The 23,264-nt window shown below is 38.8% G+C and overlaps 1 pseudogene across 1 annotated transcript in view; it reads left to right on the top strand.

Annotated features, from left to right (window-relative positions):
• LOC102859000 overlaps positions 1-23,264 on the top strand; it is a 221,142-nt pseudogene that overhangs the window by 145,565 nt on the left and 52,313 nt on the right. The window contains exon 7 of the transcript XR_439012.1: positions 12,806-12,892. The product of XR_439012.1 is annotated as a serine-rich coiled-coil domain-containing protein 2-like (transcript). The remainder of the gene's footprint in view (positions 1-12,805; positions 12,893-23,264) is intronic.

A 23,264-nucleotide genomic window follows, 5' to 3' on the forward strand; every position in this document is an offset into this window, starting at 1 on the left:
AGACAGCATATTGATGGAGTTTGGATTTTTATCCAATTTGCTATTCTTTTTCTCTTCAGTGGTGCATTTAGGCAAGGTTTTATCATTTTGTTGAGTTCTTTTTGGTGTTGTTGCTAGTTACTCTAGTCCATCCTGCTTTCTGTGACACTTCTGTAAGAAGGATGTCTCAGTGTTTCCTGCAATGTTGGTCTTGTTTTTACAAACTCCCTTAGTATCTGTTTTTCTGGGAATATCTTAATTTCTCCTTCATATTTGATGGACAGTTTTGCTGGGTACAGTATTCTTGTTTGAAAATTATGTTCTTTGAGTTTTCATTCCACTGTCTTCTTGCTTGCATGGTTTCTGCTGAGAAATCTGTACTTAATCTTATCTGCTCTTCCTTATAGGTTACTCTTTATTTCTCCCTCACTGCTTTCAGAATTCTCTCCTTATTTTTAGTTCTGGCAAATTTGACTATGATATCCCTTGGTGTTTTTCTTTTGGGGTCTATTCTATATGGTGTTTGCTGAGCTTCTTGAATATATATTCTCTCATTCTTCATTATGCCTGGGAAGTTTTTTTCTAGTAATTCTTTTCCAACTTTTTCAGTGCCTTTACTTGCTTTCTCCTGTTCTGGGATTCCGAGGATGCTCATGCTATTTCTCTTGATGGCATCCCACATTATTCTTAGATTTTCTTCTTTCTTGATCCTGCTTTTTGCTCTAGCATATCAGTGCTGACAATTCTATTTTCTATTTCGCTGTTTTTGTGTTCCGTCTCTTAACCTCTGTTCATGTGTTCCTCCATCAGATTGACAGCATCTGAATCCTTGGACCTCACATTTTGGATAGTGGTTTCTTCTTTTTCCAGTACCTCTAATGATTTTTATTTGCATTGTTTTGGATTTTTTTTTTAAGCTCCTTCTGATTTTTACTTGCAGTGTCCTGTAATTCTTCAAATTTGTTTTTCATCCATTTAAAATATTTAGTCATTTTTCTTTTGAATTCTGTGTCAAAAAGTTTCATCAGACTTTCTGGCTTCAGAAAAAGACCATTGCTACTGTGTCACTTTTTGCGGGTGATATCTTGCTTTTGGCTTGTGTGGGGAGTGAAGTAGTCTGCTTCTTTCAGGACTTTGCTGTGGTAGAGTGTTTCATGCCTGAGACAATCACTGGTTCTTGATTTGATGTCACTGCTCCAGAGGAAAGTTGGGCAGGTACATTAGCAGGTGTACCTAGGGTGGGTGCATGGGCAGACACAACACTTGTGTGGAGGGGGACAGAGGAGGTACACACACAGGTGCACATTGGAGGGAGGTGTGGAGAAGAGCTCACTCAATTTCTTGCTGTCCTGCTTTCTCCTCTTGGGTGGGTCCCTCTGGGGTGCCCTGCTCCATGATGTGACTCACTGCTCCGCACTATGGTTTAATGCACCCCACAGAGGCTCGTTGTACCCACCTACACTTTCTGCATCCCACCAATGCTTGCAGCTGCAGTGGCTGTCAGATGTCCATGTTGATCCACAGTAATGTTTTGAGAGGCACTTATGTATTTATGTCCTATATTTGACCTCTGTTGCCTGAGGCTATAGGTCTCATTTGATTAGGCCACACAGCAGTTTGTTTCCCAAAGTACCTGAGTGAGCACAGAGGAAGCCTATTGTTCCCTTCTGGAAGTGGCTTCTCCCCTCCGTCGAGGGGTCAAGGACCTTCCTGTTACCTGAGTTTAGGGGTCCCACATGGTCAGGCCAAACAGCAGTTTGTTTCTCAAAGTACCTGAGTGAGCATGGAGGAGACCTCTTGTTACCTTCTGGAATGGCTTCTCACCTCCCTCAAGGGGCCCAGGACCCCCCTGTTGTCTGAGTGTAGAAGTCCCACATGGTCAGGCCAGATAGCAGTTTGTTCCCCAAAGTACCTGAGTGAGCATAGAGGAAGCCTGTTGTTCCCTTCTGGAAGTAGCTTCTCACCTTTGTTGCAGGGCCCAGGACCTCCTTATTGTCTGAGTTTAGCAGTCTCATGTGGTCACATCAGACAGCAGTTTGTTCTGCAAAGTACCTGAGTGAGCCAGAGGAATCTTGTTGTTTCCTTCTGGAAATAGCATTTTACCTCTATCAAGGGGTCCATGACCTCTGTGTTTCTTGAGTTTAGGGGTCCCACATGGTCTTGTCAGACAGCAGTTTTTTCTTCAAAGTACCTAAGTGAGCACGGAGAGAGCCTATTGTTCCCTTCTGAAGTGGCTTTCCACCTCTGTTGAGGACCCCAGGATCTCCCTGTTCCCTGAATTTAGGGTTCCCTTGTCAGGCGAGACAGTAGTTTATTTTCCAGAGTACCTTAGCACAGAGGAGTTTTGTGTTTTATTTCTGCATGTGAATCCTCACCTCCATCAAACAGCCCAGAACCTCCTTGTTGCCTGAGTTTAGGGGTTCCACGTGGTTAGGCCATACAGACAGCAGTTTGTTCCCCAAAGTACCTGCTTGCTCCTGGCGAGTTTGTCTCACAGCGGCTCAGCAGGTGGCTTCTGGCTGAGAGTCAGCTGGCAGCTTCAGCTGGGGTCCGCAGCTCACTGTTCCTGCTTTAAGGGGTCCTGAGTGTTCAAGCTAGACAGTAGTTTTTTCTCAAAATAACTGTGGGAGCAGTACAGGGAGTACTGTCCCATGCTCCTTCCTGCTGTTTTGCGCTCCTTCCTGCCATCCCACCTTAAAGTCTAGTTTTATGGCTTCCTTGATGAATACATTTAAGAAACTCCATTTTCTTTTGATGCTGCTTAGGTCATTCAAAATTCTTCCCACAAAATCCTATAGCATTGCAGCTTGAGACTTGCATTTATTCTTCAGTTCCTTCAGCTTAAGAAATACTGAGTGAATTTGTTCCTTTTGATTTTCCAACTCCAGTTCTACACACCTTTCATTGTAATGCTTTGCTTTGTCTTCCCATGCTGTCCTTTGAAATCATCTGTTCAGCTCCTTAATACCTAGATTTCTTCCCTTTGCTTTCGCTTCTTCACACTCTACTGCAATATTCGGTGTCACTTCTGACGTCCATTTTGATCTTTTCTTCTTCCTCTTTCTTTATAATCATTATCTTCTTCATGGATGATCTTGATATCTTCCCATAGCTCATCTGGTCTTCACTCTTTAGTGAAACCTCAAAACTATTCCTGAGATGGTCTATAAATTCAAGAGGGATAGGTTCATGGTTGAACATTGGCTTTTGTGGTTTTCATTTTATTTTCTTTAGTTTCAGTTTCAGCTTGCATATGAGTAGCTAATGATCTAATCCGCAGTCAGCACCTAGCCTACTTTTTACAGATGATACTGAGCATCTCCAATGATTTTTTTCAAAATATATGATCAATCTGATTCCTGCATAGGCCGTCAGGTGAAGTCCATGTGTATCCATTTATGTTTCTTCATGTAAAAAAATGTTCGCAATGAGTAAATCATTGATTGTACAGAATTCTATTACTCCGTCTCCAGCTTCATTTCTGTCACCAAGTCCATGTTTCCTCACTACTGATCCTTCTCCATTCCTAACTTTTTCACTCCAGTCCCCCATTAGTGTTAGTGCGTCCTGGTTGCATGTTTGATCAGTTTTTGACTGCAATAGTTGATAGAAGTCATCTATTTCCTACTCTTTGATTCTAGTTGTTGGTGCATAAGTTTGAATGACAATGTTATTAACAGGTCTTCCTTGTATTCGTATGGATATTATCCTGTCACTAACAACAATTTCAGTGCAACCCTGGTTTTTTGGTTACCTTTTCATTTTTAACATACATATGTTTGATTCAAAATGTCCCATGCCTGTTTCATTTCACCTAGTATGTCAATGTCTTTGTGTTCCATTTCTTCCTTAAGACTATCCAATTTTTCTACATTTGTACTTCTCACTTTCCATGTTCCAGTCATTAATTAAGGTCAGTTTCCAACTGTTCCTCCTCCTTTGTGATTCCCAACACGATGGCTTATATCTGCCAGTCTAACCTAAGTGTGCGCTTTTGTACATAGGGCTTTTGAAGGCCTGCTAGTATGGAAGCTGATAGCCAATCCTTCTTCCTAGTCTTATTTTAGGTGCTCAGTTTTAGAGCAATATTTGACAGAAAATCATTTAACCCAGAAGAGCTGATGAGAGTATGTAGGTAACAGATCAGGTGTTGGTCCAGGGCCGGGTCCATGGAGAGACACCCCTGTGGTGCAAAGGTGTTGAGGCAGTGTTTATTTTGCAAGGGCAGTTTCCATACACTTCCTCCAGGAGGGTTCCAGTGTCAGGAGGAGCCCAGATCCATTGTCAGGAGAGTCCTGGGTCGGGCAGCAGTATTCTCAACACTGGGCCAATTGGAAGCATCCTGATAGATGGTTAAGAGAGTGAGATTAACAGCTTCAGCTTTCTCAGCTTCAAAATCAATACTCTTGGTACCAGCAGCCAGGAAATCAAAAGATGAAATGCATTGGGGAAAATCTACTGTCAGGAACCTCTCCAGCAATGATGTCAGTTTGGAGACTAAAGTGTTGTTGGTCCTGGCCATAGTCTTCACAATTACCTGTTACACATCAGAAAGCTGGACAGTGACTAAAGAAGGTAGAAGAGTTTAATGCCTTTGAACTGTGCTGTAGAAAAGTATTACATATACGTATTGAAGCTCCCTCTGACATACTTTGGACTTTTGCAAGGAGGGAGCAGTCCTTTAGAGGACATCATGCTTAGAAGGGTGGAGGGACAGCCCAAGAGAGGTAAACCCTGAATTAGAAGGATTGACTCAATGATTGGAGTAATGGGGGTAGGTGTGACAGAGACAGTGAAAGTGCCTCAACATAGAGCATGGTTCAAGGCTGTAGTACATTGGGTTAAGCAACTGAACAGCACATAACAATAACAGCATTGGGAGCTCTTGTGGTTCAGTGATAAAGAGTTATGCTGCCAACCCAAAGGCACTTAGTTCAAATCCACAAGCTGCTGCATAAGCAATAGATGGGCCATTCCCTCCTGTGCCTCTGAAAACCTGTTGGAGGGGCAGCTATATGTCTGTTCTGACTCAACAATACACAGCAATAATGTCTAATGAAAAGTAACATCTTTTCAAGTGCTTGTTAACCATTTCTTTATCTCTGATGAAATGTTTAATAAAATAAGTTCTATATTCTGGATCTTAAATCCTTGTCTAATATATGTTTCACAAAACTTTTCTCTCAATGTGCAGTTTGTCTCTTCACTTTGGTGTTTAAATATTTTTAATATAACTTTTTCATTTTGTTAAATTCTAGTGTTAGCAGTCTTTTGCTGCTAGCAATTTGTGTTATCTAAGGATCTGTTCTTAAAAGCTATATTCCATACCAATATCTCTATATTTTCTTCCAGGAGTTTCATGATTTTAATTTAAGTTTTTGTGATTCATACTGAGTTAATTTTCATATATGTTGTGAGTTATGAATCCAGCATATAGGTATCCAGTTGCCTCTGTACCATGTATTAAAATGGCTGTCTTGTTTCCTTTGCATAGACTTAGCACCCTTGTGAAAAATTGACAGGAGACGTATGGATTATTTCTGGTCTTTCAATTTCTATTTCATCAATCTTTATGTCTGTTAATTATACCAGGACAAGACTGATTTGGTCACTGTGTCTTTAATAGTATGTTCTCAAATCAGAATGTGTGATTCCTCTAACTTTGTTATTGTTCTTCAAAATTGTTTTTGACTGCTCTGAAGTCCTTGCAATTCTATATAAATTTAATACTGGGGTTTTTTTAAAAAAATTATTTCTGTAAAGAATCTTGCTGGGATTTTAAACTGTATTTCTTTGAGTCTGTAGAACACTGAGTATTACTAACATCTTTATGAGAAGGAATGTGGCATCAAGATTCGAGGAATACTCAACAGTCTACATTATGCGGATGATACAACTTGCTTGCAGAAACTGAAGAAGACCTGAAGCCCTTGACGCAGAAAGTCAAGGACTGTAGTCTTCAATATGGGTTGAAGCTCAGCATCAAGAAAACAAAGATTCTCACCACTGGGCCAATTGGCAGCACCAGGATAGAAAGAGAAGTGATTGAGGTTGTTAACAATTACAGCTTGCTTAGATCCACAATCAACACTTTGAATTAACACCAGCAGTCAGGAAATCAAAAGGTGAATTGCATTGGGAAAAACTACTGTCAGGGACCACTCTAGAGTGCTGAAAAGCAACAGTGTCAGTCTAGAGACTAAGTTGCACCTAATCCAGGCCATGGTCTTTGCAATTACTTGCTTTGGGTCAGAGAGCTGGACAATGACTAAGGATGACAGAAGAAGAATCAATGCCTTCGAATTGTGGTGCTGGAGAAGAGTCTTGAACATAACGATGGACTGCCAAGAAAACAAATAGATCTGTCTTTGAGATGGTGAAATTTCTACTAGGAGGCTAGGATTTTGATGTTCTGTCTCACATATTTTGGGCACATGACCAGGAGAGGAGAAGGACATCATGCTTGGAAGGGTAGAGGGACAATGCAGGAGAGTAAGACCCCAGATGAGATGGATTGGTACAGAGCTTGTGGAAATGGGGTTTGTTATGTCGGAATTAGTGAGACTGGGCAGGATTCAATGACGCTGTACCTAGGGTCACCATGGGTCATAGGCAACTTGACGGCACATAACAACAGCAGTGTTAAGATTTTTAAACTAGGAATGTGGAAAATTTTTGATTGTTCACTCTGCTAACCAAAGGCAGTGCTGATAAATCTTATCAGCTGCTCCACAGGAGAAATGTGAGCAGTCTCTTCCTGTGAGGTTTACAGCCTCGGAAACCTACCAGGGAGCAAGCTATGAGTTGGTTCTGTCTTAGCAGCAGTAAGTTTTTTAGTTAATAGGCTTGGGTTATTTTTCAGTACAATTTTAATTTTTTTCCCCATCTTGCAACCAACAATCTTAAGATATTGATGAATTACAAGAAGTGCATTTCTCATTTACACTGCATATGGCTATTGAAGAGTACGAAATATCCCATGGACCTACAAAAGAACAAACAGAAATGTCTTGGAAAGGGTGCAGTCTGAATGCTTCTTGGAGGCAAAGTTGATAAAGCTTAATCTCACATGCTAGGATAATCTGTTCCTTAGAAAGGGATATTATGCTTGGGAAAGTGGAGGAACAGTGAAATAGTGCATGACCCACAAGCACAGAGATGACACAGTGACTGTAGCAGTGGGCTCAAGTGTGTCAGAGATTGTGAAGATGGCACAAAATTCGACAAGGTTCAGTTCTGTTGCTCATAGGATTTCTGTGAGTCATACTCAACTTGATGGCAATTAACCACAGCATAGATACAGATCAGATGAAGGTTCAGTTCTGTTGCTCATAGGATTTCTGTGAGTCATACTCAACTTGATCGCAATTAACCACAACATAGATACAGATCAGATGAGGCACTGCTTTCTTCTTGTCCTTCATTCACTTCCAGGCTGAAGGGCCAGGCTCTGCCTTGTATTCTTGTTACTGAAGGAGTAAAACCATTAGCAGAAGTACACATGGTTTCTTTGCAGATGTTCCTTAGTCTGATCTCCTCATTTATTCTTAATCAAGGTAAGTAAAACTTGAGGGAAAGATATATATACAGAGAACATTCAGGATAAAAATAATTTAAGCAAGCAGGCACATCTGAATTTTCTAGTTTTAATTATTATATTCCTTACCTACTTATCCTTGAGGTCCTCTTCAAAGTTCTGAAGAGGAAGGATGTTATTTTAAAGACTTAGGCACACCTGATCCAAGAGACCAAGACTGAACCTAGTACCATTGAATTGTAGTGTTAGTGAAGAACACTGATTTTATTATGAGCCGTCAAAAGAAGTGGACTCGGAGACAGGGAAGAGAGGGGAGGGAGGAAATTGTGCATCAATGAATGAATGAAAATCCAACTTTTCTGTAAACTTTCATTAAAATATAAAGAACAAACAAATCTGTATTGAACAAAGTGCAACCAGGGTTTTTCTGTGGAGGAAAGAATGGTGAAACTTGTCTCACTTACTGTGTGCATGTTGTCAGGTGAACCAGTTCTTGGAGAGAGACATCATTCAGGGATAGGAGGAGTATCAGAGAAAGAGAGGAGGACCCTCTACAAGATGGATTGAAGCAATGACTGAAAATGGGCTCAAACATGATAGAGAAGCTGAAGTTGGCTCAGGAAAGGGCAAGGTTCAGATCTGTTGTTCATACATTTTCTGTGAGCTGTGGTTGACACCACTTATCAACAATAGCAGCATATCCATGCTCAAATCACTTTTCCTCTTGGATCCCTATGCTTGTGTGAGTAGTTTATTTTAATTTGGCAGATCTGCAGGAAGAATCTCTATATTTAAAATATTTTACTTAAGAGTACATTTTAGAACCTCTAAAAGCAAGCAGACCTTTGAAAATAGTTTTTTTGAGTTTATTTTTTCAGTGAAAACTTAAAAGTTGTTTTTTCATTCATTCATGCATACTTTATAATTTTTGTTAAAATTGATTAACATTATATCTGATAAAGTTCTTCATTGCATATTTTCTTTCTCTTCACCCAAAATACCCGTTTGTTTATTAAATTTTACTACTCTATCCCTCCCTTCAGAGTCCCTTCTAGGTATCCTACAATGATTCCATGTATAAACCTGTCCTTAGCTTTTTTATAGTGGTCTTTTTAATTATTATTATTCATTTTAATGAAAGTTTACAGAGACTTTGGATTTCCATTTGCTCTTCTCTTTGAAAAGTAAAAGTAAAATTCTTTCATCCATACAATCCCTCCCCCAAGTCCATTCCACTATGCAGCCTTTGATCTGTACCCCTGTCATGACAATAATACCTTTTAAACAGTCTCTCCCTCATCTGTTTCAATGCAGTTTATGTAATTTATCCAATCTTTCTCAGTCTCCTCCCAACCCCAATGTCAGTCCTGTTTTACAACAGTGGTACTATGCAGTATTTGTCCCTTTGTGACTGAGATATATACACAGTATAATGTCCTCCAGGGTCACCCATTTTGAAAAATATTTCATGAGTTCCTTGTTTTTGAGTGCAGAATAGTATTCCATTGTGTGCCTATACCACAGCTTCTCTATCCATTCGTTTGTTGATGGGCACTTAATCTGCTTGGGTGGCAGTTATGGTTTCTTTGAGGTATATTCCCAGTAGTGGTATTGCTGGATCAAATGGTATTTCTTTTTGCAACTTGAAGCACCATATTGGCTTCCACAGTGTTTGCACCATTTTACACTCCTACCAACAATGAATATGGGTCCCAGTTTCTCCACAACCTTGCCAGCATTTGTTGTTTGTTGTTCTGTTAAATTTTGCAATTCTTACTGGGGTGAGATGATAATCTCAGAGTTGTTTTGATTTGCATCTCTTTTAGAGCTAGGGATTTTGAATGTTTCTTCATGTGTTTGTTTGCCATCTGAATGTCTTCTTTGGTGAAGTATCTGTTTATATCCTGTGCCTATTTTTCAATTGGGTTATCTTGTTGTCGTGCTTGTGTATTTTATAAATTCTAGATAAAATTCCCTTATCTGACATGTCATTACCAAATACTTTTTCCCAGTCTGTGGCTTCCCTTTTTACCCTATTGGAGAAGTTTTTGGATGTGCATAGGAATTGGATGCTTAGAAGGTCCCATTCATCTATATTATCCTCTCCTGGTTATAGATTTTTTTAGGATGTTGTTGATTAGAACTTCTAGATTTTTTCCATACTTTTCTTTAATAAAGTTTGTAGTTCTTGGTTTTAATCCTAGGTCCATGATCTACTTTGAGTTGGTTTTTGTGTATGGAGTGAGGTGTGGATCTTGCTTGAGTTTTCTGCAGATGGTTTTCCAATTTTGTCAACACCATTTGTTAAAAAGGCTGTCATTGGGGGTCAGGGAGAAAGGTGCAACAATGAATGAATGGAAATCCAAAATCTCTGTAAATGATCATTAAAATTATTAAAATAAAATTTTTAAAAAAAGGCTGTCATTTTCCCACTTCACTGATTTCATCTCCTTGTCAAAAATCAGTTTTCTTATAACAGGGAGCTCTGATGACTTAGTGGGTAGAGAGTTACATTTCTAAACCAAATGCAGGTGGTTCTATTCTGCTGGTGGCTTCATGGGAGAAAGATGAGAGATCTCTTCCTATGTATTTTACAGCCTCTGATAATCTTTTGGAGCTTATGAGTTGATAGAGTCATCTACGATTCATTTGAGGGTTTTTTTGTTGTTGTTGTGTATTGTGGGTTTTTTAAATTTTATTTGAGTTTCAAGTTTATGCCATAATACTGCTTTTGTGACTGACTTAGGTCACTAAGTAGAATTTCTTTTATAGATCTATTCATAATTGTGTAGTTTTTCACAAATTATTTTTTATTGTTATATGATAAATACTCCCTTGTGTGAACTTAGCTTCTTTAGCCCTTTATTTTTTAATGATCACTTTGGATTGTTTTCTAATCTTTGTTCTTATAAATAATACTGAAGTAAGCATGAGTTCATGATGTATTCTATATACAGCAGTTCATTTTGCAGGGCTTATGTCTTTGGGATATATAGCTAGTAGTGGCATTACTCAAACAAATAGTATTCGGATTTCCAACTTTGTAAGTAAGTGCCAAACTGCTTAGCAATGTAGTTGCTCCTACCAGCAGTGTAGCATATGCTGTTTTCTGTTTTACTGAACTTTGTTGCTAGGATTTGGTAGTGTGGCCCCATGGGTAAGGAGTTATGCTGCCAACCCAAAAGCAAGAATTTTGCATCTGCTAGCTGCTGCTCCAAAGGATAAAGACGGGAACTCGCCTCCTGTGCAATTTACAGTTTTTGGCAATCTGCTGGAAGGTCAGCAGTGAGTCAGTCCTGACTCAGTGGCAGTGAGAATTGATAATAGCTGATGATACGGGTGATTTTCCTTATGTGTTTATGGCCAACTGGATTTCTTCTTTGGTGAATGATACTTTTTCATGTTCTCTACCCATTTTGCAATTGGGTTGTTTGACTCTTTCCTGTTGAGGTGCTGGAGATTCTATACATTTTAGAGATTTTTGTCATTACATTGTCAGATTGCCGAAGTCTTTTTAAAATTTTTTGTTTTTCTTTTTATTTAATTCTTTTTTGTGCATTTACTGTCAAATCAGATCTAATTGGTACAGGAGGAAATTGTCCCTCCTTCTCTGACCGAGCATCTCGTGGATTTGAGCTGTGTACCTCTGGGGTTGCAGTGCAGCTTCTTGTCACTAGGCCACCAGAGCTCCCTTTTTTAAAGTTTTTAAAGAAAAGTCTCACTATTAATTATTATTATTTTTTGCCAATACCTTAAGTACAGCTTCAACTTCTTTCTTCATTACCATTGGCTCCTGCACATATGGTACTTGGGGAGCTCTGGTGGCCTAGTGGTAAGATGCTGCACTGCAGTCCCGAAGACACACAGTTCAGATCCACCAGGGGAACCAGGGTATCTCTGCGGAAGAAGGATGGGCAGAATTAATTGTCTCTGAAAACCTGCCAGAGGGTCAGCTATGGGTCGGTATACAAAAACATGTAGGACTTGCTGAAATTTTCCAGTATCAGCCACTTCTTTTTGGAAGAGTGACTGTGTACTGCCCACAGCATCTTTCAGTAATGCTAACTTGAGGCTTAATTTTTTTTTCTACTTCTTTCAGTTTGAGAAATGCAGAATATGTAGAACTCTTTATTTTCCAATTCCAGTTCTCTGCACATTCCATTCTACAGTCAGGGACCTCTCTAAATTATTGAGGAATGGTGATGTCAGTTTGAGGACTAAGGTGCATCTGATTCAGTCTATGGTCTTTCCAGTTACTTGGTGTGCAATCTGAAAGCAGGACAGTGAATAAAGGTGACAGAATTAAAAATTATGCCTTTGAGCTATGATGTTGAAGAGTACTGAATATCCCATGGACTACCAAGAGAACAAGCAGTTAGGTCTTAGAGAAAATGCAGCCGGAGTGATCCTTGGAGGCAAAGATAATAAACTTCACCACACATATTTAAGGCATATTGCTAGGAGAGGCTGTTTCTTGGAAAGGAACATCATGAAAAGGTGGAAGGTTGGCAAAAGAGAGAAAGACCTTCAACTAGGTGGATTGACAGTGATTGCTGAAGTGGTCTCTAGTGTGTTAGAAATTGTAAGGATGGCACAGGCTAGGAAAGAGTTCAGTTCTGTATTTCATAGGATTTCTATGGGTTATACTCGACTCAACAACAACATCTGAAGTATAGGACATTCTTTCCTCAGAAATAGCACATTTTAATTACATATTTTTTCCTTTAGAAGTTACAGTGTGTCCTCATTTACTCACTTATGCTAGTTTCCTTATCTGTAAGAGCTAATTTAGTGTTGTCAAGATCAGATGCTTAAATTCTCAGATGTTCCTGAAACATAATAAATATTAAGCAAGTATTAGCTTTAGCTGCTGATTTCAATGTCAAAGACCACACTACCTCCTTTTATTTCAAAGTTTCAATAACCAGCAAATTATTTTGGAGGAATGATTTTTGTAAATGAACAGTTCATTTATTGCTATGTTTTCCTGGCTGATGTCATATTTCTAAATTGTTGTTGTTGTTATGTGCCGTCGAGTCGCCTGCGACTCATAGTGACCCTATGTACAACAGCCCTAAACTCCGCTCTCTCCTGTGCCAGTCGCACTGTCTCTGACACTCCCATCCCAATTATCCCAGTCACTGAATCAATCCACCTCATAGAGGGCCTTCCTCTCCTGCGCTGTCCCTCCACCCTCCCAAGCATGATGTCTCTCTCTAAGGATATTTCTAAATAGGACATTTTAAATCCAATTCAATATCTCATCTTAATGTTTAACATTTTTTTCAGAATGAAGTTTTAATAAATGAAATAAAGCAACTTAAAGAGGAAATAAAGAAAAAAGATGAAAAAATTCTACTATTAGAGCATCAACTTGTAAGTATTATTTTATTATTTTAGTATTTAAAATACGGAGAGGTGTTTTCCCCCTCATAAAACTACAAAGGCCCAATAGTTTTATTCCTTATTAATTTTATTTTGAATTAAGGTGAGAATTCAGTTTATTAGGAGGCAGTTATGAACCAAGAGAAAAAAAAACAATACATTAGGAAATCAGACAAGCTTCACATATGGAAATATATATTACAGAGCACAAGCAAATGTGGTCTTCTGGTGTTTCATTTTATGTCCAGACAAGTTTTAATTTATATACAAAGCTAAATTATCAGAGCTTTAAAGTCTTGAAAAATATACCACCTGTTTTCTTTGTAAGATCATTTAATGATGAGATAGAAATGTCTGAGAGAAATTGAAAAAGAAATCCAGAATAACAATTAGAATGAATGAGTTATGAAGTAAAACTCATGTAATAATAGACTAAGTGCAATAAATTTCCCAACCATAGATGGGAAAATAGTGAGCTTTGGTGGCTTAGTGGAAGGGAGTTGAGCTGCTAACTGGAAGGCAGGTCTTTCAAATCTACCAGCTTTTTCCCTGTGACTTACAGCCTCTGAAAAGGCACTGAAGGATCAGCTCTGAGTTGGTGCCAGCTCAAAGCTATATAACAACAACAATGTAAAAATACTTCTTGCTCATTATTTTATCTAATGTAATTTTATTTGTACTTTGTTTAAATTTTATAATTTTATTTCTAAAATTTTATTTTTAGTTAATGAAAATTTAAGTTTGACTCGCATACTTTGGCAACTTGTCCTTGGAGAAGGACATTGTGATTAGAAGGGTGGGGGGACAGTGCAGATGAGGAAACCCCAGATGAGATGGAGTGACATGGTAACTAGGGTAATGGTGGGTAGGTAGGCATGTCAGAGTCAGACTGGATCAGGGCAGGGCAGAGTTCAGAGCTGTTGTATATAGGATTGCGATGAGTATAAGCAACTCGATGGAACAACAGCAGCGTCTTTTGTAAATATTTAAATAAACACGAGATAACATCTGCAACACAAAACTAATTCTTACGAGGTCACACACAAGTTCCCTATGCTCTTGCACTTTGTTCTACTAATTCCAACACCAGTCTTACTGTTCTACTGGATTTGAAAGCCGTTGCAATAGCTCACAAAGTACATGGAACCATACTCACACTTGTGGGGCTTACTAGGGACGTTAAAAAGTTATGTAATTCTGTTGACAGAATACAATCACTCAGTCTGGACAGCTGCTGAAACGTGTTCACAGTCTTCTCAACCTTCAGGCTCTCAACTTTAGGCCAGTGCTACAAAACTCTTAGTCCTGACAATTATGGCGTGTCCCGCACAGGCCTCCAGTAAACTTGGGTGAGGGTTCCTGCCTCTGATTCCACTGGCTAGCAGTCCCAAAGTCAGGGCTGTCTCATGTCAAATCTCTAGTTTTCTGCTGTGGCTGCTGTTTCAATAGGCCCCAGTCTGAGTAGTTTAGGAATCCTTGGTCCTGAAGGACATGTACTCTGCAATGAGATTCCCAACTTTCTGCTACTGAATCCCCTCAATTTAAGGGTGAGACTAGACAATACCCTTGTAGATAGAATAATACATCCTACTTACATATTTCCACCAATCTACATGGCAATGTCAAAGTCAGTGACTGGGAAAACCACTTTGAACAATAAACTCTTGACACCAGTTTGGGAAAACCACTTAGAACAGTAAATTTGTGACACCAGTTTCTGAGGCTATAAATCACACAGGAAATGAATGCTTATCTTTTTCTTATGGAACCACGGGTGTATTTGAATCACTTGAGAAGTTAGCAGTGCAACTCCTTATGGATTGTGCCACTCAAACTGAGCTTCCTACTTAGTAAATGGGTACTCAAGGTAATTCTTTACTTTTTATCTGGTTAAGTATATGTAGTTTTGTGAAATACTGAAAAATAGCAATTGCTAGATTGGAATAATGTGTCTTACAAAAGATAGAAAGGAGAATGAGACATACCATTCTCAAGGAAACCTAAAAAACAGCAGTTAAAGTGACAAAATTAGACCAGAAGTCACTTGTACAAAATAGAAACTGTAGATATTTTTGTCTCACACAAATGTTTCACTGAAACTTTAAAGCAAAATCAATTGCTTTTACTAAGTTACTGCAAAAGTAATGCAGTTTTAAACCTTGAAATTCTATAACTTAGACTTTATTAATTGAAATAAGAATCATAATCTACACATTTTGCCAACAAGATACATGTTTATCTGTTCCACCTAAAACCTTATATTCTGAAGGTGACAAATTCTCTGAAAGTGTTTTTGGTGACACCTTTATCATTGAAGTTTCTTCTGCAAAAATAAGGAAATGATAGTTCACAAGAGATCTGGTGACTATGCCAGATCAGGCAGAGTTTTGTAGCCCAGTCTGCTGAGCTTTGGGAGTTCGGTTGTGTGACGTGTGATGGAGCTTTGCCATTGCAGAAACATTGGGCCTTTTTTTCTTTTTCTTTTTAATCTTTATGTTTATACAGCATGTTTATTTTATACTGGCTTACTTACGAAGCTTGCATATAATGTTTTTCTTTTGATAGTGCCAAATGTTGTTGGGTATCATAGAAGACCTGTTTTTTATCACATGTTAAAGTTTTGTTGAGACTTAGATAGTTTTTAATTGTATTCAGCAGCTGGAAAACATGGACTCAGTGACAGAAATGGAGCTGGAGAAAGAATGATTGAATTTTGCACAATAAATAACTTATTCATTGCAAATACATTTTTAAGAGACATAAATGAAGGTTATATACATGGACTTCACCTGATGGTATGCATAGGAATCAGATTGATTACATCTGCAGAAAGAACTGCTGGAGAAGCTCACTATCAGCTGTGAAAACTAGGCCAGGAGCTGATTGTGGAACAGACCACCAACTACTCATATGCAAGTTCAAGCTGAAGCTGGGAAAAATGAAACCGAATCCACGGGAACCAAAATATGCGAATATACCACAGCTTCTCAAGCCATTCGTTTGTTGATGGGCACTTAGGTTGTTTCCAACTCCTTGCTATTGTGAACAAAGCTGCAATAAACATGGGAGTGCATATATCTGCTTGGATGTCAGCTATGGTCTCTTCAGGGTATATTCCCAGTGGTGGAATTGCTGGGTCAAATGGTATCTCTATTTGCAACTTTTTGAGAAAGCTCCATACTGCTTTCCACAGGGGTTGCACCATTTTACACTCCCACCAACAGTGAATCAGAGTTTCAGTTTCTCCACAACCTCGCCAGCATTTGTTGCTTGCTGTTCTGTTAAATTTTGCTATTTTGACTGGGGTGAGATGATACCTCATACTTGTTTTAATTTGCATCTCTCTTAGGGCTAGGGATTTTGAGCATTTCTTCATGTGCTTGTTAGCCATCTGAATGTCGTCTTCGGTGAAGTGGGGAACCAAAATATGACTTTGAGTCTATCCTACCTGAATTTCAGAACCATCTCAGGAACAGGTTTGAGTCCTTGAACACTAGTGAGCGAAGACCAGATGAGCTGTGGGAGGATATCAAGGGTATCCAGGAAGAGTGCACACGATCATTGCAAAGACAGAAGAGGAAGAAAAAAACCAAAATGGATGTAAGAAGAAACTCTGAATATTACACTGGAATGCAGAGAAGCCAGAGCAGAAGGAAGAATTGAAGATACTTTAAAGAGCTGAAAAGATTTCAAAAGGGAGCGCAGGATGACAAAGTAAAACATTACAATGAAATGTGCTTGGAGTGGGAGTTAGAAAATCAAAAGGGCTGAACTCACTCAGCATTTCTTAAGCTCAAGGAACTGAAGAATAAATTCAAACCTTGAGTTGCTATGATCAAGGATGCTTTCAGCAGAATATTAAATGATCCAGGAAGTATTAAAAGAAAATGGAAAGAATATACTGAGTCACTGTATCAAAAGGAATTGGCAGACAAAAAAGAATTTCATGAAATAACTTATGAGGAAGAGCCTATGGTGATGAAGGAAGAAGTTCAAGCTGCTTTGAAGGAAATAGCAAAAAATAAGGCCCCAGGAATAGATGGTATACCAGTTGACATATTTCAGCTAACAGATGCTGCCCTGGGCGTGCTCATCAAGTTGTGCCAAGAAATCTGGAGAACAACCACTTGGCCAACTGACTGGAAGAGATCTATAATTGTTCCCATCCCAAAGAAGGGCAACCCAAAGAGTGTGTAAACTGTAGAACATTATCATTGATTTCACATGTAAGTGAGATTCTACTGAAGATTATCCAAAAACGACTGGAACAGCACATCAGCAGAGAACTGCCGGAAGTCCAGGCTGGGTTTAGAAGGGGTTGTGGTACTAGGGATATAGTACCTAATGTTAGATGGATCTTAGCTGAAAGCAGAGAATACCAGAGGAATGTCTATCTGTGTTTCATTGACTATGCAAAAGTGTTTGACTGTGTGAATCATAACAAACTATGGCTGACTCTGTGAAGAACGGGAATCCCAGAACACTTGATTGTGCTAATGTGAAACGTATACTTGGACCAAGAGGCAGTAGTCAGAACAGAGTAAGGAAACTGCATGGTTCAAAATTTGGAAGGGTGTACACCAGGGATGTGTCCTATCTCAATACCTTTTCAACCTGTATGCAGAACAGATTATCTGGGAGGCTGGGCTCTATGAGGAGAAATGTAGGGTCAAGTTTGGTGGAAGATCTGCGTTATACAGATGACACAACCATGCTTGATGAAAATGAGGAGGACCTGAAGCGCTTGCTGCAGAGGGTTAAGGACTGCAGCCTCCAATATGGATTGAGGCTCAATGTCAAGAAGACAAAGATTCTCACCACTGCACCAGTTAGCAGCATCAGGACAGTTGGTGAAGAGATTAAGATTGTTCACAGCTTTAGTTTGCTTGGTTCCACAGTCAACACTCTTGGCACCAGTAGCCAGGAAATTAAAAGAAGTACTGCGGATGGGAAAGTCTGCTGTTAGGGACTGAAGAGCAATGGTGTCTCTCTGGAGACTAAGGTTTGCCCAGTACAGGCCTTTGCAATCACTTGTTATACATCAGAGAGTTGGACAATGACTAGGGAGGATAGAAGGAGAATTGATGCCTTTGAGCTGTGGTGCTGAAGAAGAGTATTGAGGGTACCATGGACTGCTAGGAAAACAAACAGATTGATCCTGGAGAGGGTTAAACCAGACTGCTCCTTTGAGGCAAGGATTCTGAGGCTTCGTTTAACATACTTTGTACATGTTGTAAGGAGGTCCTTGGAGAGGGACATAATGCTTGGTAGGGTGGCCTGACAGCCCAGGAGCGGAAATCTACCTATGAGGTAGATTGATTAAGTAACTGGGGTAATCGAGATGGGTTTATCAGAGACAGTGCAATTGGCACAGGATAGAGCAGAGTTTAGGGCTGTTGTACATAGGGTCTTTATGAGTCGCAAGCGACTCTACAGCACATAACAACAACAACAACAAACAAGGAGGCAAAGAGCTCGCTTCAATTTTCATTCACTTCATGCCATACCCATTTGTCAAGCTTCATCTTTCCATTTTATTTCAAATGACGAGGGACTGGAATGACAAGCATGGAGTTTTTCTGCAACTTCTCATGTAGTTTTGAGGGAATTAACCTCACTTATCACCTGCACCTGCTAATTGTCAACTTCTGATGGCTGCTAATGACATAACTCATCTTGGAGTTTGAAGTCATCATGGCAGAATTTTTGAAACCAACATTGCCCTGGGCCTTCATTGACGCACTTCTTGGCCCCAGATTTCGTTGATATGTCAAGCTATTTGTGCTGCACAGCAGGTAGCTTGAATTTTAAAAGTAAATTTGGTGAAATTCTCCTTTTCACATCCTATGTTTTTTTTTTCACATCCTATGTTTTATATTATAAAGATGAACAAAATGTCCTTTATACTTAAAGACAGAATGAATGTAAAAGAAACTTCAAAACTGTATAACACACTTAATATTTTGTAGTAAAACCTACTGTGAAGTTACTGCATAAAGATCACGAAACAAATCCTGACTTCTTTTCAAGACCACATTATACTTTACTGATGTAAAAAAATTTACCCATTGTTTCTAGTAAGTCTGGAGTACATTAAAATATGAAATACTGTTTCACATTTCCCCATTTTTGATCATATTTTTGTTATAGACTCTGATCATAATGTTTAGTAGTGGTAGCCAACCATCATCCAGTTCTTCTGTTATTATTACAAGAGAATTGTCATCGTGACAGTTAGCCACACATTCCTTTTTTTTTTTCTATTTCTTTGTGTGTGTGTGTGTGTGTGTGTTGTGTTTTAATTCATTCATTGTTGCACATTTTCTTTCCCCCCTCCTGATTCCCTCTCTAAGTCCTCTTTGCAATGCACCTCTTGTTCCAGGTTGTTGTCATACATGTAGTACCTAAATATATATTCCTTTCAGACCATTCTTCCCCTCATCTCTTCTAGCACAATGTTCATTATCCATTTTTTTCCCTATTCTCTCCCCTAGCCCCCATGTCAGTCCTATTTAATAACAGTAGTGTTATGCAGTGTTTGATATTTCAGTCAACATAATGTCCTCCAGGCTCATTCATGTTGTATAATGTTTTATCTGTCCATTCTTTTTCAGTGCTCTGTAATATTCCATTGTGTGAATATACCATAGTTTTTCTGTCCATTTGTTGGTTGACATTTAGGTTGCTCCCACCTCTTTGCTGTTGTGAATAGTGCAGCAATAAACATGGGTGTGTATACATTTGTTTGAGTCACAGCTCTGGTTTCTTTACGGTATAATCCCAGTAGTGGAATTGCTGGGTCAAATGATATTTCTTTTTCCAAATTTTTAACAAAGTGCCAGACCACCTCCCATCATGGTTGTACCATTTAACATTCCCACCAACAGTAAATAGGGATTCAATTCTCTCCAGCATTTCTTATTTGCTACCCTGTTGAATTTCGCTCTTGTTGCTGACGTGAGATTATATATCATAGTTGTTTTGATTTGCATCTCACTGATAGAAAGAGGTTTTGAACATGTCTTCATGTGTTTCTTTTCCAACTAAGGTTTTGAACATGTCTTCATGTGTTTCTTTTCCAACTAATTGTCTTCTTTGGAAAAGTGTGCCCATTTTGTGTTTAGGTTTGTTAATCTTATAGAGGTGCTGGAGTATTCTATATATTTTAGCTATTATATCAGATATGTGATTGTCAGATATTTTTTCGCAGTGTATGGGTTTCCTATTTACCCTGTTGGAGAAGTTTCTGATATACATAAGAATTTGATTATTAGAAGGTCCCATTTATCTATTCTATCCTGCTTATAGATTCTTCTCCTATTTCTGACACTGTTTATTCTTCTCTTGCTTCCACTAAGAGAAACCAATTCTCATTTTATTTTCTTTTTTTCCACAAAATTCTTGGGTTATGGTTTTTTTCATTTGTTTTTATATTTTTTTTCCAGCCTACTGTCTGAATTTATAACTTGTGATAGAAATGAAAAATTTTACACCCAGTAATGACACACTCACTGTCTTACAGATTAGAAGCCTTTCTTTTCAGGCCAACGGTTGTTGACTCCCATACAAAGATGAGAGAGAATAGCAACCTTTTACCAATTGACTAGACATTTTATGTGATTTCAGAGCAAATGCTGTCTGTAGTGGCAGCTTTCTGCACTAACCGCCACACCTCTTTAACAGCATACTATCAGTTAGCAGCAGTTCTTCCTGCTAATCTGCTGCACCTGTTTATCAGCACATGCATGCAGTTTTACAAAGGCCAAAATAAGCAGTTTGAGGAAAATAAAATTCAAAATTTTTAGGCAGAAGGTTAGCAAGACTTAATATGGCAGTACTCATGTCAAGCTGGCAGTTTCAGGGTGCCTAAAAAAATGAGTATACTTTTTTAAAAAAATAAACGCAAACATTTTATTACCTATTTTTTAATGTAGTTTGGGAAATTTTTATTTAATAAAAATACTTTTCCTTTTCTCCCTACTGAGAAGAATGGGAATATGGAACACCTGATTGTTCTAATGAGAAACCTATACTTGAACCAAGAGGCAGTCTTCAGAAAAGAGCAAGGAAACACTGCAGGTTCAAAATTGGGAAGGGTGTACGCCAGGGATGTATCCTGTCTCCATACCTTTTCAACCTGTGTGCAGAACAGATTATCTGGGAGGCTGGGCTCTGTGAGGAGAAATGTGGAGTCAAGATTGGTGGGAGATCTATCAACAGTCTGCGATATTCAGATGACACAATCCTGCTTGCTGAAACTGAGGAGGACCTGAAGTGCTTGCTGCAAAGGGTCAAGGACTGCAGCCTCCAATATGGATTGAAGCTCAATGTCAAGAAGATAAAGATTCTCACCACTGAGCCAATTGGCAGCATCAGGATGGATGGTGAAGAGATTGAGATTGTTCATAGCTTTAGTTTGCTTGTCTCCACAGTCAACACTCTTGGCACCAGTAGCCAGGAAATTAAAAAGCATATTGCCATGGAAAAGTCTGCTGTTAGGGACCTCTCCAGAGTACTGAAGAGCAATGGTGTCTCTCTGGAGACTAAGGTGAGTCTGATACAGGCCATGGTCTTTGCGATCATTTGTTATGGATCAGAGTTGGACAGTGACTAAAGAGGATAGAAGGAGAATTGATGCCTTTGAGCTGTGGTGCTGGAGAAGAGTATTGAGGGTACTGCTAGGAAAACAAACAGATTCGTCCTGGAAAGTGTTAAACCAGGTGGCTCCTTGCAGGCAAGGATTCTGAGGCTCCGTCTAACATACTTTGGACGTGTCACAAAGAAGAATTGGTCCTTGGAGAGGGACATCATGCTTGGGAGGGTGGAGGGACAGTGCAGGAGGGGAAGGCCCTCTATGAGGTGGATTGATTCAGTGACTGGGGTAATTGGGATGGGTGTATCGGAGACGGTACGATTGGCACAGGACAGAGCAGAGTTTAGGGCTTTTGTACATAGGGTCGCTATGAGTTGCAAGCAACTCAACGGCACATAACAATAAGAACAACTCCTTTGGTTGATTCTATCAGTGTGTAAACTGTTTCTTAGTTTTTTTAAATATTAGCAGTCGTATACCATAAATGTCCTTTTCTGACAATTATAGATTCAGTTGACTGGGATTTTGAGAATTTTTGCATCTATTCTTGTGAGGAATATTGGTATATAATTTTCTTTTTTAATGGTATCTTTGCTGGCTTTTGGTATTAATATTATACTTTCTGGGATGTTGGCAAGTATTTTATCTTTTTGTATATTCTGAAAAAGTTTAAGTAGAACTAGTGTCAGCTTTTCTCTAAATGTTTGGTAGAAATCACAAAAAGACAATTGTATGTCATTTTTATGTGCCTTTGAGTTGGGACCAACCCATCGCCAACCAACCAGTGAATTTTCAGAGACAGTAAATTGCACAGGAGAAGACTGCTTATCCTCCCATGAAGCAGCTGATAGATATAAAACTTGCCTTTGAGATTACAGCGCAGCTTCTTACCACCAGGCCATATAAGACAAAATTCTAACCAGATGAAGTGTATCAAAAAGTTATTCATAATGATCAAATGGGATTCATACCAGGTATACAGATATGGCTTAGTAGTGTAATCCACTCTATCAATAAAACAAAGGAAAAATAATTACATGCTCATCTCAACTGATGCAGAAGTCATTTGACCCATTTCAGCAGTCATTCTGGAGGAAAAAAATGCTCAAAAAATTTTATATAAGGGAAATTTCTCAACAGAATTAAAGACACGTATACAAAACCAACTGCCAGAGATCTCATTGGAGAGAGATTGAAGGGCTTTCCCTTGTGAACTGAAACTGAACAGTTGCCTTGTATCATCACTCCTTTTTAATAATGTTTGTATTGGAAGTCCTAGCCAGAGCAATAAGGAAGAAAAGAGAATGCGGGGGGGGGGGGAACCAAGGGGTTAAAGCATACAAATTGGCAGAGAGAAATAAGACAAATCTCTTGTGGGTGATAAAATTTTTAATATAGAAAATCCCAAAGACTCTGTAAGAAAGTTGTTGGATCTGATAGTTCAGCAAAATGATAGGGTACAACATCAACAACATAAAAAAAAAAGTCAGTGGGATTTCTCTGACAAGTAACAAAAAGAATTCTGCTAAGGAAATAAGGAAAAAATGCTATTTATAATAACCAACCATAAGATGAAATATTTACTACAACAATGAATGAATGGAATTCCAAAGCCTCTGTAAATTTTCACTGAAATTAATAACAAATTTAAATTTTAAAAAAAAGAATTAAGTTAGAGTAAGGATGGCAATGGAACCACCTTACCTCTGTAACTTGATTTGTGCCACTATTAGAACCTCTACTCAAAATATTATTGCTTTTCAATTTTTG

Source organism: Elephantulus edwardii, unplaced genomic scaffold, assembly GCF_000299155.1.
Source record: "Elephantulus edwardii isolate Elephantulus edwardi_28Jun2011 unplaced genomic scaffold, EleEdw1.0 scaffold00305, whole genome shotgun sequence".
Classification (NCBI taxonomy): Eukaryota; Metazoa; Chordata; class Mammalia; order Macroscelidea; family Macroscelididae; genus Elephantulus; species Elephantulus edwardii.